At 34.0% G+C, this 12,441-nt stretch overlaps 1 long non-coding RNA gene across 1 annotated transcript; it reads right to left on the reverse strand.

Annotated features, from left to right (window-relative positions):
- Positions 1-8,926: 8,926 nt before the first annotated feature.
- On the reverse strand, positions 8,927-9,916 carry LOC129953306 (uncharacterized). Its single transcript, XR_008782482.1, has 3 exons — positions 9,781-9,916; positions 9,528-9,726; positions 8,927-9,464 (listed from the first exon to the last, which is right to left on the reverse strand). It is a non-coding gene; the product is annotated as an uncharacterized LOC129953306 (long non-coding RNA).
- Between the last annotated feature and the right edge of the window lie 2,525 nt (positions 9,917-12,441).

The raw sequence follows: 12,441 nt of genomic DNA on the forward strand, positions 1-12,441 counted from the left end.
AAACACTTCACGTTTGTGGTGTTAATTTGGAGGAATCATGTTTTTCACATGGCCAACTTTATTTTGCCTGTTCCAGCCTAACCCATATAAACCCATAGTAAGAGTACCCAATTCTTTTTCATTTTTTAGTTTTTACTCTTTGCTGATAAATATAATATAAGCAATATAATCATTTGGGTCATTTGGACTTTTAAATAGCTAGCAATTTAAAATATTTTTTTGTTTGAATAAATTAACATAATAATCATTTTTTTTTGTTACTATGCCTTATACGTAGCGAAGCACCTACCGAGCCGCTAGTGTTTTCATATACAGAACTTATACTACGAAGGTTGATTAATTTTGTTTTTGTTTTTTTATATTAATCCACTATTATATGAAAAACGGAAAAGTAAACCAAAAATGGCTTAATATTGTGTCTTATAAAAGAAAGAGAAATATTTGCATGTTTACATCAGGTGTTAAGGATCTTTTATCTATTTTATTTTTGCTTTTATTTACATTCTAGTCATAAAATGGTTTTCATAATACAAAGCAAAGATAAGATTTTTGTCATGCAGATCTTTGTCAAGGAGATTAATATGTGGGTAGATATACTTTTAGTTATAGTTTTGTATATTTTGAGTGGTAGGTATTTTGCTCTAACTTTTCTGCAGTATTTGAGGAGCAGGTTTATTTGAGCTTTAGTTCTTTTAGTATGTAGATATGATTTAGTAGGCGAAATTTTTTTCAGGATTTAGAATGTGGGTTTGAATTTAAATTCAAATTTTAAATACTATAAAATTTAAATTCAAACCCACATCGATAGGAAGGAAGTATTGACTAACTAATTTCGTGAACTTTCGTAGGGAATTCCTGCTAGTATCCGGACAGTGATAATATTCGGAGATTTAGCACTTAGATAGGTAGGTACATCATTTACAAATATGTAGTTTGAAATAAAAAATGCATTCTTTATGTCGGTTCACATACTTAGAAAATAATTTTCAGTGTCGGATCAATTCTATTTAATATCAAATTTGTGCCTTTCATTCACATTTCAATCCTATTTTTTTCTATCATTTTTAACTATTTTAACTGAATGTAGAAAATAAAGTTGTGACTTTAGATTGCATAAACAATATAAATATAAATATGCTTTACGTAAAGGTAGGTATTCTTTTAAAATTGTTTGTTTCTAACTCTTATATTGTTATCGTTATTGTCATAGTAGATGAATGCAGTAAACTTACTTTTGTATTTGTATTTTTATTTTTGAAGTGCTGTTTAACACCAAGGTTTTTACATCTAGGTACCTTGGTTATTTTCTAATGAGTTAGAGGAAACTTGAAAGAATGATATGTTTTTTAGTTTGAGCAGCTATTTTTAAGATATTTGGGATGTAAAATTAATTCAAAATCTTTATTTCTTCTCAAGATATTAATATCGGAAATCAATTTTTTACAAAATTTTATTATCTTTATTTTTTTTTTAAACAAATTTAATTGGATTTTACTAAGAATTATGCACATATCAGTTGTCAAAAATATATTGAAATTACATTTCGATCGATAATGTACATAAAATTAAAATTCAATAGGAAACTAGTTTCAATAGTAAAATTGAATGTTTTCAGTGTTTGATTACAAATAAATTGGAATATGAAATAAGTAAAGACAATTTAAAATTTATTTTCACGATTTGGAAAAATAGGGGTCTAAATATAAATTAAAACTATTGACATGAATAATTTAATATAAATGTATGTCATTTTTAATTAAATTGTTTAGTTCAATTTAAGTAATTTTTTTCAAAAATTGTCCCTGCATTCTAAATAGGCCCTAAATCCTCCTGTAACAAAAAATTCTTGCTTTCGAACGAATCGTTAGTGTCCGAATTATCCCTTTTTCATAGCTTTTGAGGCTTAAAGCAAAAATAGCTTTTAAATTTTACTTGTTTCACGTTTTCTCAAGCTTTGGTTTTTTCCTAAACTTGTCTTATAGTTTAATTTTAATATTATTATACATTCTTGTATTGAAAAATTGCTCTAGAAGAAATTGGATAGAATTTCGATATCTTAAGACTGAAGCCAAGAAATGAAAAAATGCTTATAGTAAATACTTACTTGTATCAAAAGAACATACAAATAAAAAAATAAAAATTTCCTTGAAACATTGTTTTGATCGGAAGGTACGAGTTACTTTATGCAAGTTAAAGTTAAAGAAAGTACTTGCATCCCATTTTAAAAATTCCTTAAAAAACGTTTTAAATTTTTTTCGAATCATAAGGCATTAGTTAGATTTATTATCTTTTTAAATTTGTACAACACTCATGATCCATCAAAAAGTTTTATATTACGAGCTTTTTCAATATTTTTGGAACCTACCTTTCAACCGCGCAAATATTTTATATTAATATCCTAAAAGAAAAGAAGGCTTTTAAAATTATAGTCGCAAATGCAACAACAGCATAATATACAAAATCATCGCTTGTCTAGTCTCGTTCGTAACCATAGAGTAAATATATATCTATAGTCCCGACCGGTACCCACCCGTCCTTCCTGAAACACCATCAAATTCCATTCGAGGTGAACTCTCTCAAATTCGCTATCATTGAATACATGTGAGTGGTGAAAAAAAAGCACAATGCACTGGGCTACAAAAAGAACTTATGGAATTTTTGTGGCTTGTCAAAAATGACAACTCCACAACTGAAGTGTTGCAAAACAAAACATGGTATTGGAATTCTAAGAGTAAGTTTCTGTCGATTGTTTTGATGTTTAACATTTTTTTATATTTTTCAGAGCAAAAACCTTCATAAGTAATAAAATTTAATTTCAATGAATAAACGATAAAGTAAGTTAAATTGCAGGTGTGGCAATATTAATTTTGTATAGTGTGTTTTCATTTTGGTTGCTCCCAATTAAATTGCACAATACAGGAAGCAACTTCCCTCAAGAAATCCGGGAGGCAAATCTTTGCTCAAAACAAGGGGTTTCATTACAAGTAATTTGTGTTTGTATCATATTTCTCGTAACAAAATGATCATCTTTCTGCCCTCAATTGCTGCTGTACCATCATATGCGATATCTGCCCCCATCTCCGCGGTCATAGCTGCCGCAGGCGTTGACGGTGGAGGTACCACAAAAAAACAACAATACCACCAAGTCAATGGTGCAAGTGGAAGCTTCGTCATTCAGTAGTCGACAGCTAACGCCCTTCTCCCAGCAGCTGAGTTTTGGTGCTGGAACGGATCAACGGCAATAACAGCAAATGCATGTTATACAGGCATTAACTTACGAGTGATCCAAGTAGGAATATTTTAAATTATATAATTCTTTAGGGTTTCCATTATCCTCGGCCAATTCATCATCCACCAAGAAATATAATCAAGACGCTCAAAATAAACGACTTGCAGCAGCAACAAAAGCAGCATGTTCTGATTCCGGAGAGGGCAATTGCGCATTAGTTGTGAAAGTAAAAGAATAGAATTTAAACATTTATAATGGGATCAACTCGCTTAAGGCTCATCTTCTTCTAGGTCTTAATCCGGAGTTTTAGCTCCAAAATGTCACGCTGACACTAAAGGACTACAACATGCACCTTAGTTGCCTGAGGTAGCGACTACTGCTGCCGCTGAGGCTTACACAGACGACGCATGAAGATAAGGTAACTCGATCTAATGTCGATCTCGAAGCAACCTGCTCTAGGAACTTGGCTAGAACTCATAATGCCAACAAAATTTCCATTATGATGTTACAACAGTAGCTGAGCAAGCCGGCAACCTTCTCCTACGAAAAATGTCCAATTGGGATTTTTGAATTTGCCTCGGAAAAAAATGTCAATGCAAATGATCTTAGAAGCCAGGATCGACTTACGAGTTCTATTCCAGTAATTCTATAATTGCAATCATGATGGCAGGACTACTTTAAAGAAAGTTTTACTAAAACCAAAAACTTATTAAGCACTAATTGATTTGTTTTTTCAGCAACAAATCAAAACGAAGTTTCGAAATCGATTTAATTTAGCATAGTTTTTTTTTAGCATAAGATAGAAATTCTTTTTCTTTATCTTCCGTCATAGTTAAAACACAACGTATCCCTTAACTTACAAAATGATTTGCAAAGTACAGATGTATCTTAGTTTCCGTTATTTGTGCATTAGTTATTAGAAGCCTCATGTGATTTCATTTGACTCTACCCAAAGTGCTGACAAAATTAAAAGGGAATATTGAAGATAGGTATTTTATTTATAGAAAATGATCACAAATTAAAAAAAAAATCTTCCTGAAATTAAGATATCCTCTTAAAACCTTATATGTATGGCACATAGCTATAACAAAATTTGTTGTTTGAATTTTGATATTTAAGGGAACATTAATAAAAAATGTACTTTTTCAATCATTGAAGGACACAATAAAATTAAATAACACAAAACGCTGATATTTCATTAGTTATTCGCTTTGTTTCAAAGCTTTTCTTTTAATAACTTATAGGCTTTGAAGGGGGTTATTAAAACCCTTTGTTTATTTTGTCAAAACACAGTGCGAGCGTTAGGAAAATAGGGAAGGATTTGTGAAGTGAATTGTACACAAGACACTTAAGGACACACATTCTCTTCGATGTGGTTTGAGGTAATATGGATTGTGGTGGTGTGAATTGGCAAAAAGAGATGTTCCGTTTTCCTGTCACTAAAAATTATAAAAATGTTAAATGATTCACTATTTTGTAACATAGGCTGAAAATTCTCCCCGTCTGGAAGGACAAAAAGTGCTTCAGCAACTGAAGATGCTTCAGCGTACGAAGGTGCTTCAATGACCGGTAGCCGACAGAGATTAGCAACTGCTCTTTTAAAAATTCCAGTGGCAGTTTTCAAAATAACCACTCGAACGATGTGATCGGTACCACGATGCAATTCTATGACTCTACCAAGCTTTCATTTCAGAGGAGGAAGATTATCATCTCTTATTATGACAATGTCATTTAATTGAAGCCCAAGTTTATCCCTTTTCCATTTATTCCGCTGCTGCAAAGTGTGGAGATATTCATTCTTCTAAGCAAGTTTTAATAATTTCGGATTTAGTCTGTTGATCTTTAAACTTCTTATAAAGCGTCCTCAGTTCGTTACGTACCCCAATATAATTTGTAGCCTTATCACTATATATGGTACGGCAAAGGCCTCTCCTGCTGTTGAAGCGCCGCAAAGCACCCAAGAACGAAGAAGTAGTGAGATCTCCTACAATTCAAGATGAACAGCTTTGTTAGGAAGGAATACAAATACCGCTACATATACTTTCACGGCCGCTGTCCCACGACGCCGAGAGTGAACCATAATGCTTGATTTGGGAGAAATTGATCTTTTTTGTTTTAAAAGTAAGATATCCGATCCATAGTTTGATTGCTGTATCATCTTTATAAGATAATGAAGAGCGTTCTCCATTTCCTCCGATGTAAATGGCCCACCTACTCTTTCCTTCTTTCTATATAACGCCAAAGCGTTGTGAAAAAATCTTAGAATATAAGCAGCTACTGTGAGTATTCTCTGATGATTATTGTTGAATTTCAAATTAATCACAAAATCAGTATGTTCTTATAATGCAAAGGTAAGTTTTGTAGGTCTGCGCTCAAGAAGGTTTTCATCAATTGTATCTACAGACTTCAAATTAGGTCAATGTTCGTTAGAAAGGTATACAAATTCTGGGCCATGAAACCACAACTTTGAGTTCATCAAGTAACAAGAAAATGCTCCTCTGGAAACAATGTCAGCCGCATTTTGTTTGGTGCTTACATGACGCCATTGATCTATGGATGAAAGATTTTGTATTGTTGCAACTCTGTTTACGACGAAAGTTTGCCAATGATGCGAATCTGAAGACAACCATGCGATGACTATACTGAAGTCTTTCCAATAATACACCCTTTCAAATTTATCTTGGAAGATATGACGAATCCTTTTTACCAATTGTACCATCAACTGTGCAGCACATAATTCAAGTCGGGGAAGACAAACGTTCCTTACAGGTGCTACTTTAGACTTAGCGCACAAAAGTCGTACCGAAACTTTTCTATTGGACATAATAGAACGCATATAAATATAAGTTCCGTATGCATCCTCGGAGCTATCAGAGAAGGCGTGTTATTCTACTTTATCAACGTTGACCCACATAGCCTGTCTTCAATTGATAGGTATTTTATTCAAATTTGATAATGCCATTCCAAATTGTAGCCACATTGTGATTGTGGAAGAGCTTCATCCCAGTTAAAATTCAGCTTCCAAAGTTTTTGCAAAAAAATCTTTGCCAATACAGTAACAGGATTTATAAGTCCTAAAGGGTCAAATAAACGTGCTATATCAGCTAACACAGTTCGTTTAGTAATATGCTTATTTTCACCGGCATTGGCTTTGTAGAAAAAAGTATCATCCTTTGGGTCCCACACTACACCGAGTGTCTTGATGACATCATTGTTTTTAAGTTGAAAAAGTTGTTCTTTTTCTTCATGTGGTATATCTTGAAGCAATCTATTATTATTAGAACTTAGAACACCATTTTTTAGCGTTAATCCACCACGTTCCAATATTCCCCTTAATTCTCTTTTGATACATTCGAGCTTCTCTAACGTGCTAGCCCCAGTGAGGATATCATCGACATAAAATTCTATTTTGATTGTTGATGCTCCTACTGGAAATGTATCACCCTTTTCCTTTGCTAAGTACAAAAGCGCTCTTGTAGCCAAAAATGTTTGCGAATCGCTCAGTTAACAAGTTGACATGAGAACCAGAGTCAAGCAAAACTCGTCAAGGAACTGGGGTGTTTTGCTTATCAAGAGTGGTGGCAAGAATGGTATGCGTGGAACGACTTTGTGTATCGTATGCAGCTGGAGACGTATTTTAATGAATATGGATATGGCTGGATCATCGGCGAAGTCAGGCTGTTGGAAGAACGTGCGACATTGTTTGAAGTAGGTCTTTCGCCATTTGAAGTTGATGCAATGTTAAATGAAGACGATTGTGGAAGTGGAACATCCTGAGGGATGCGTATTACGTTATCGTCATGAAGCAGCGTGTGATTTGCATTGTTGCACTTGCGACATTTTGATGGTTGGCAATTATTTGCATCATGATTGGGATAAATGCAATTACAACATAGTTGATTTCCGCTAACAAAACTTAGTTTTTTAGGAACAGGCAAAGTAAGAAATTGATAACACTTGTAAATATTATGGTTAGGCTTTTTGCAAAATAAACAAATTGATCTTGTGTTATTTTTATTATTTGAATGTTGAATAGAAAAGGTTTTGGAGCGATGAATTTGGTCAGTTTTAGCATGAACTGCAATACTTGCCTGAGGAATATCGTCATTGAGAATCAGGGTGCGTTTGGTAAGAAATTTTATAAGCTCCTGGTAACTGGGCATTCTTTCGGTGGGTCCTTTTTAGTTCCATTTGTTAAATGTTGCACTGTCGAGTTTTGAGGGAAGTATTTGAACTAGCAGGTCATCCCATTGGCTTACAGGACGTCCAAGCGTAGTAAGAGCACGAAGATGACTGTTAATCCCATCACAAAATTGACGTAGACTTTACGATGAAGGTTTTCGAATAGCTGGATACATCATTACCTTTTTAATGTCAATCACACGTTTGTTGTCGTAGTTTTCAATAAGAAGGTTGAGAGCGACTTCAGAGTTGTCATCAGTGATCTGCAACGATTGTATTGTCCGAGCGGCTTGATCAGATAGAGAGGAAATCAAATAGTGTAGCTTGGAGACATTGCTTAATGAGGAATTATTGTGGATTAGAGAATTGAAAATTTCGTGTAAGGATAGCCACTGGGTAACTTCACCTGAAAAAAAAGGAATGTTAAGCTTTGGAAGTTTCAAATGATTAGATGATTTAGTTTCGGTAGATACAACATTTTCTGTTCGCCAAGTAGATTTTCGACTTTGTATTTCATGAAGAATTTCGGATCTTGATTTGTAGTACAAATTCAAGGTAAGTGTGTTTGTAACATTCATTTTAAACTCAAATAATATGAATATTGTTTTTTTTTTTATTAATATTACACTTGTCAACAAGATTTTGTTCCTGGCAATCAAATCGCTCTATTCGGGAAGCTTCTTTGTCCTCACTTTTGAACCGACTCAACTGTAGAAATGAGAAGGGCTGATTACAGCAAAGAGATCGATGCAGTAGAAGACTGAAAACCTTCGCGATGTAACCGATTTGATATGCTTTATTTGTCGAGAGGAGTATACATGTCGAAAATGTGGCTTTGAAGGATCGCTTTATTTGTTCACACTTTTCCAAGCCATTCAAACCAAGCCAATTGGATCAAATAAAAGCTGAATAAATTAAACAATTTAATAACAATAGCACAGGTACATCATGTGTTATGATCTGTGCAATGCAAAGTACTCCTTACAGCCATCGACCGACAAGCGAAGGATTGTAGTGTTTACAAGCCATTCCTCATGATGCGAGTAATCGTTGATTTAATCTACAATCCACCGACAATTTTCCAATTGTTCTGTTTCGCCATATTCGCAAGCAATACTATTTTACAGACATTCGCAGATGAATATCTTCCTTGTACTTATTTTGGAGAATTTTGTGATTTAGCTGGTAAGGATTTTTAAATAATTAATATAATATGAACCATCCTAATTTAGTCTCTTTTTAATTCTAGGTCTCTTGAATTTAATTGAAATGACAAATGGAAACTTATGAGTCTTTCATTACTAATAAGATGTTACGAAAACTAAGATTTATACTTTGCAAAATAATCTTGCAATTTAAAGATAAACAAAACCATAAGAAAAATTGGATAAAAAATATTAAATTTTTAATTTTGAAAATCTACTTAAAACAGCTTATTATTTTATTATTATTATTTGCTAAAAACGCAACAAATAATGATCAATTCTCTATAATAATTGACCTGAACACATCAAATTTAGGAAAACCAAAATTTTTATATTTATTTTTGTATTTACTCTAGAACTTGAAATTACATTTAACATACAATTTTCTTTTTTAAGTAAAATACATTAATAGCATTTAATTTGCGAAACGAAACTTGATTATTAATGGATGGGATTTAAAGCATGTCGTCCACTTCGAATCATGTTCATTGCAGGATACGTTGCAATACAGCTTATTTTTGATTTGTTCTAGCACCAAACCTTAGTTGCTAGGAGAAGGGCGTTAGTGGTCGGCTATACTGAATGTTGAAGCGTCTACTTGAATCATTGAATTGGTGGTGTTGCTGCAGTTTGTTGCCTTGGAAGCACTTGGCTTTTGGTAGAGATGGTGAATACTCCACCTTCAACGGCTGCTATGGCCGCTGCGATGGAAGCAGATGTCACCAAACATGATAAAGCAGCAATTGAGTACTGGACAGAGAGATGCACCTTTAAGTCCACAATCCACAAAATTGCTCAGAAAAGTGTTCTTGCGTTTCGAACAGAAATTAACACACAATAGCCAGCGTCTGTCGGTAAAAACAATGATATTATTTTGTTTAGAGAAATATAATATAGCAAAAAAAACTTACCTATAAATCAGCGCCTTGTTTGTTTGTCTTCCAGATTTTTTGAGGGAAGTTGCTTCATGCATTATGGTACACAGCCCCTAAAATGAAGACACAGACTATAAAACAAATCTATAATTGTTACACCGCCTTCACTGCAATTTGACTTGCTTTTTATTCATTGAATTAACCTTGTATGTTCTTCATTAAAATGCCTTTTGCTCTGAAGAATATAAAATTATGTTTTAAATATCGAAAGAATTTACAAAAAACTTACTCTTCAAATCCGAAACACATTGTTTTGTTTTGCAAAATTGAATTTGTAGAATTGTCATTTTTGACGAGCATGTTGCATTGATGCCAGAGATTAAATAAAGTAAGGATATGAGAAACAAAGCTGTCAAAATAGATTTGGTTACAGATTGCAAAGATGTGTGCGTGTTTTCACTTATCCATTCTTTCAATTCGACTATTCAACAAAGGGGAATAATTTTGGCATTTAAATTTGAATTTTTGAGAAAAAAGGTGAGTTAATTTATATGTTCACAACCAGAGTAACATTGGCTAAGTAAAACGCTATAAAAAAAAAACAGGCGTAGAAATTTTCAAAGAGTTTCGTTGATAGAAATTGTGCACAAAACACAAACATGCTAAATCAGAATAATACATTTCTGTATTTCTTGGTAAAGAAAGAAAAATAATTGTCTTGTTTTCATCCATACTAACAAATAAAAGGGTTACTTTTTTTATTTTCTAACACTGAGGTAGAAGAGACGAGTTTTTAAATTTTTGTATGAAGCTTAGTATTATTATTAACACATAGAGGTACTTTTTCGCTATGTTTCTCATGGCTAAAAATGAAAAATTGGAAACAGAAAATGACCTAGTTTTACTCGTTTTTGTAACGATCTCACGGCTATTCGTGACACATTTGAAAAAAAATTAAATATCAAAACACCGAAAAATTGTTCGGTTAATTTATGTTAGTTTTATTATAAATTAAAAAAATCTTTTAATTTAAATTTTTTCACTTCGTGAATTGTGACACAAGAATATTTTAAAGCAAAAACAACTACCCTGTTTGCCTTTGTCGCATTTTTTTCTATTTTTCAAGAACAAGAATCAAGCCAGCATCTTGAACGTTTTAAATCTAGTGTTGGCCAGATGTTTTTTGTGACCTGACACGTGGAAATGTTGTACCACCTGGTGTTTGCCTTCTTCATAGCATCTTGTATTAGCAACAGTTAACAAGTAGCCCGTATGTGCGTAACGTGGTAGAATGGGCTGCACTGTACCGTTCCTGGCGAGTTCATCTCCCTTATAGAGTTACCTGGAATATCTCGTGAGCCTTGCACCTAGCAAAGGTGAATATTAAACAGTTGTGCCATTTCCATTATAGATGATCGACAGTTATGGACTGTAGTAGAGTCCAGAGATTTGATAGCAGTCTGACTACATATCTGAGAAAATACAGATATCCGATGTTGATATCACGTTTTCCAGAAAGATCTGGGAGGTATTGCAGTTGATGGATGGTGTAGTCTGTGTGCTTTGGAATTGATTCTAAATACCTAAGAATTACTGAGTGGCCAATGTTGTTAGTCCACAGCGACGAAGCTTTGAAGCGAATAGAAGAGCTTGCAGCTATTTGTTTGCTAAATATGTCATGAGGTGTTAGGTAGAGTAGGGTGTCCAGTGCCGCAGATGGGGTCCACCAAGCAGTCCACCATACTGCCACACCCTACATTAAAATCGGTCTGATAACCTATGTGTATAGCCAATGCGTGATTCTGGGTTTTAAGCCTCATTTATTACCAATAGCTTTTTTGCAAGAAAAGAGAGCTACAGTGTTTTGACTCTTTCCTGTACGTTGCGTTTCCAATTTAGTTTTTTTATCTTAGACAAGACCCAGGTGTTTGGCCTCGTCTGAGAATTTTAATTGGATTCGTTAAATAAATTGAGGTTTGATTAATGAAATTTTGTATCTCCCCGAATAATTAGACTAAATCGGTTTCGTGTGGGTTGACACCAAGTCCACACCGGTCAGCCCAAAGTATTAGTCTGTCAAAGGAATTTGGTAAGAGTTCTTTTAAGGTGTTAAGAAGCTTTCCTGAAATCGCTATAGCAACGTCATCCACATAGGCAATCACTCTGAAGCCCTGCGGATCCAGACTAGTTAGGATTTCACTCACCACTAGGTTCCACCACGTTAGTAGGATATCCCTCTACAAATAAATCTTCTGGCAGAAGAGTTTCCCAGTTTTGAGTTAATTTTTCTGCTAGTCAGAATTTACTCCCCAAGCGAACTCTCTACATTAAGTAATGTAAGTGCAGATGTGATTGCAGATGTGTCCACGTTGTTAAAAGAACCTTCGATGTCAAGGAAAGCAACCATAGTGAACTCTCTATGATTGATTCGATGCTGCATATGTAAAGCCGTCTACACTGATTTAGCTTTACTAATCTTTCCAAGGTCTTAAGAAGGAATGATGATAGACTTAGAGGTCGTAGATCTTTAGGATTGACTTGCGAGAACTTGCTTGCTTTGAATATAAAAGCAAACTTAACTTCTCTTCATGTCGAGGGAGTATGTTCCACATAAAGACACCTGGAAAATTGTTCAAGGATTGGTGCAATAATATCCGATGCCTTTTGTAGATTTAAATGGTTCGAAGCTGTTGAGAACGCATTGTAACTTGTCCGTTGTGATCAGACCTTGTGGATATGTTATATTGAAACTTGAACGAATATGATTGTTGCAAGTTGCGGTTAGAGAACTACCAGTAAAGTGAGTATACAATAGTAAGTTCAACGATTCATTACTTGAATTTGTCCAGAAGCAGCCGTCTGCATTTTTCAGGCAGCATGGCATCGATGGATTAGTTGAAAGAATTATCCGTAATCTGGAGGCTTTAAAAGTTTCTTCTATCCTGTAATA

Source organism: Eupeodes corollae, chromosome X (assembly GCF_945859685.1).
Source record: "Eupeodes corollae chromosome X, idEupCoro1.1, whole genome shotgun sequence".
Lineage (NCBI taxonomy): Eukaryota > Metazoa > Arthropoda > Insecta > Diptera > Syrphidae > Eupeodes > Eupeodes corollae.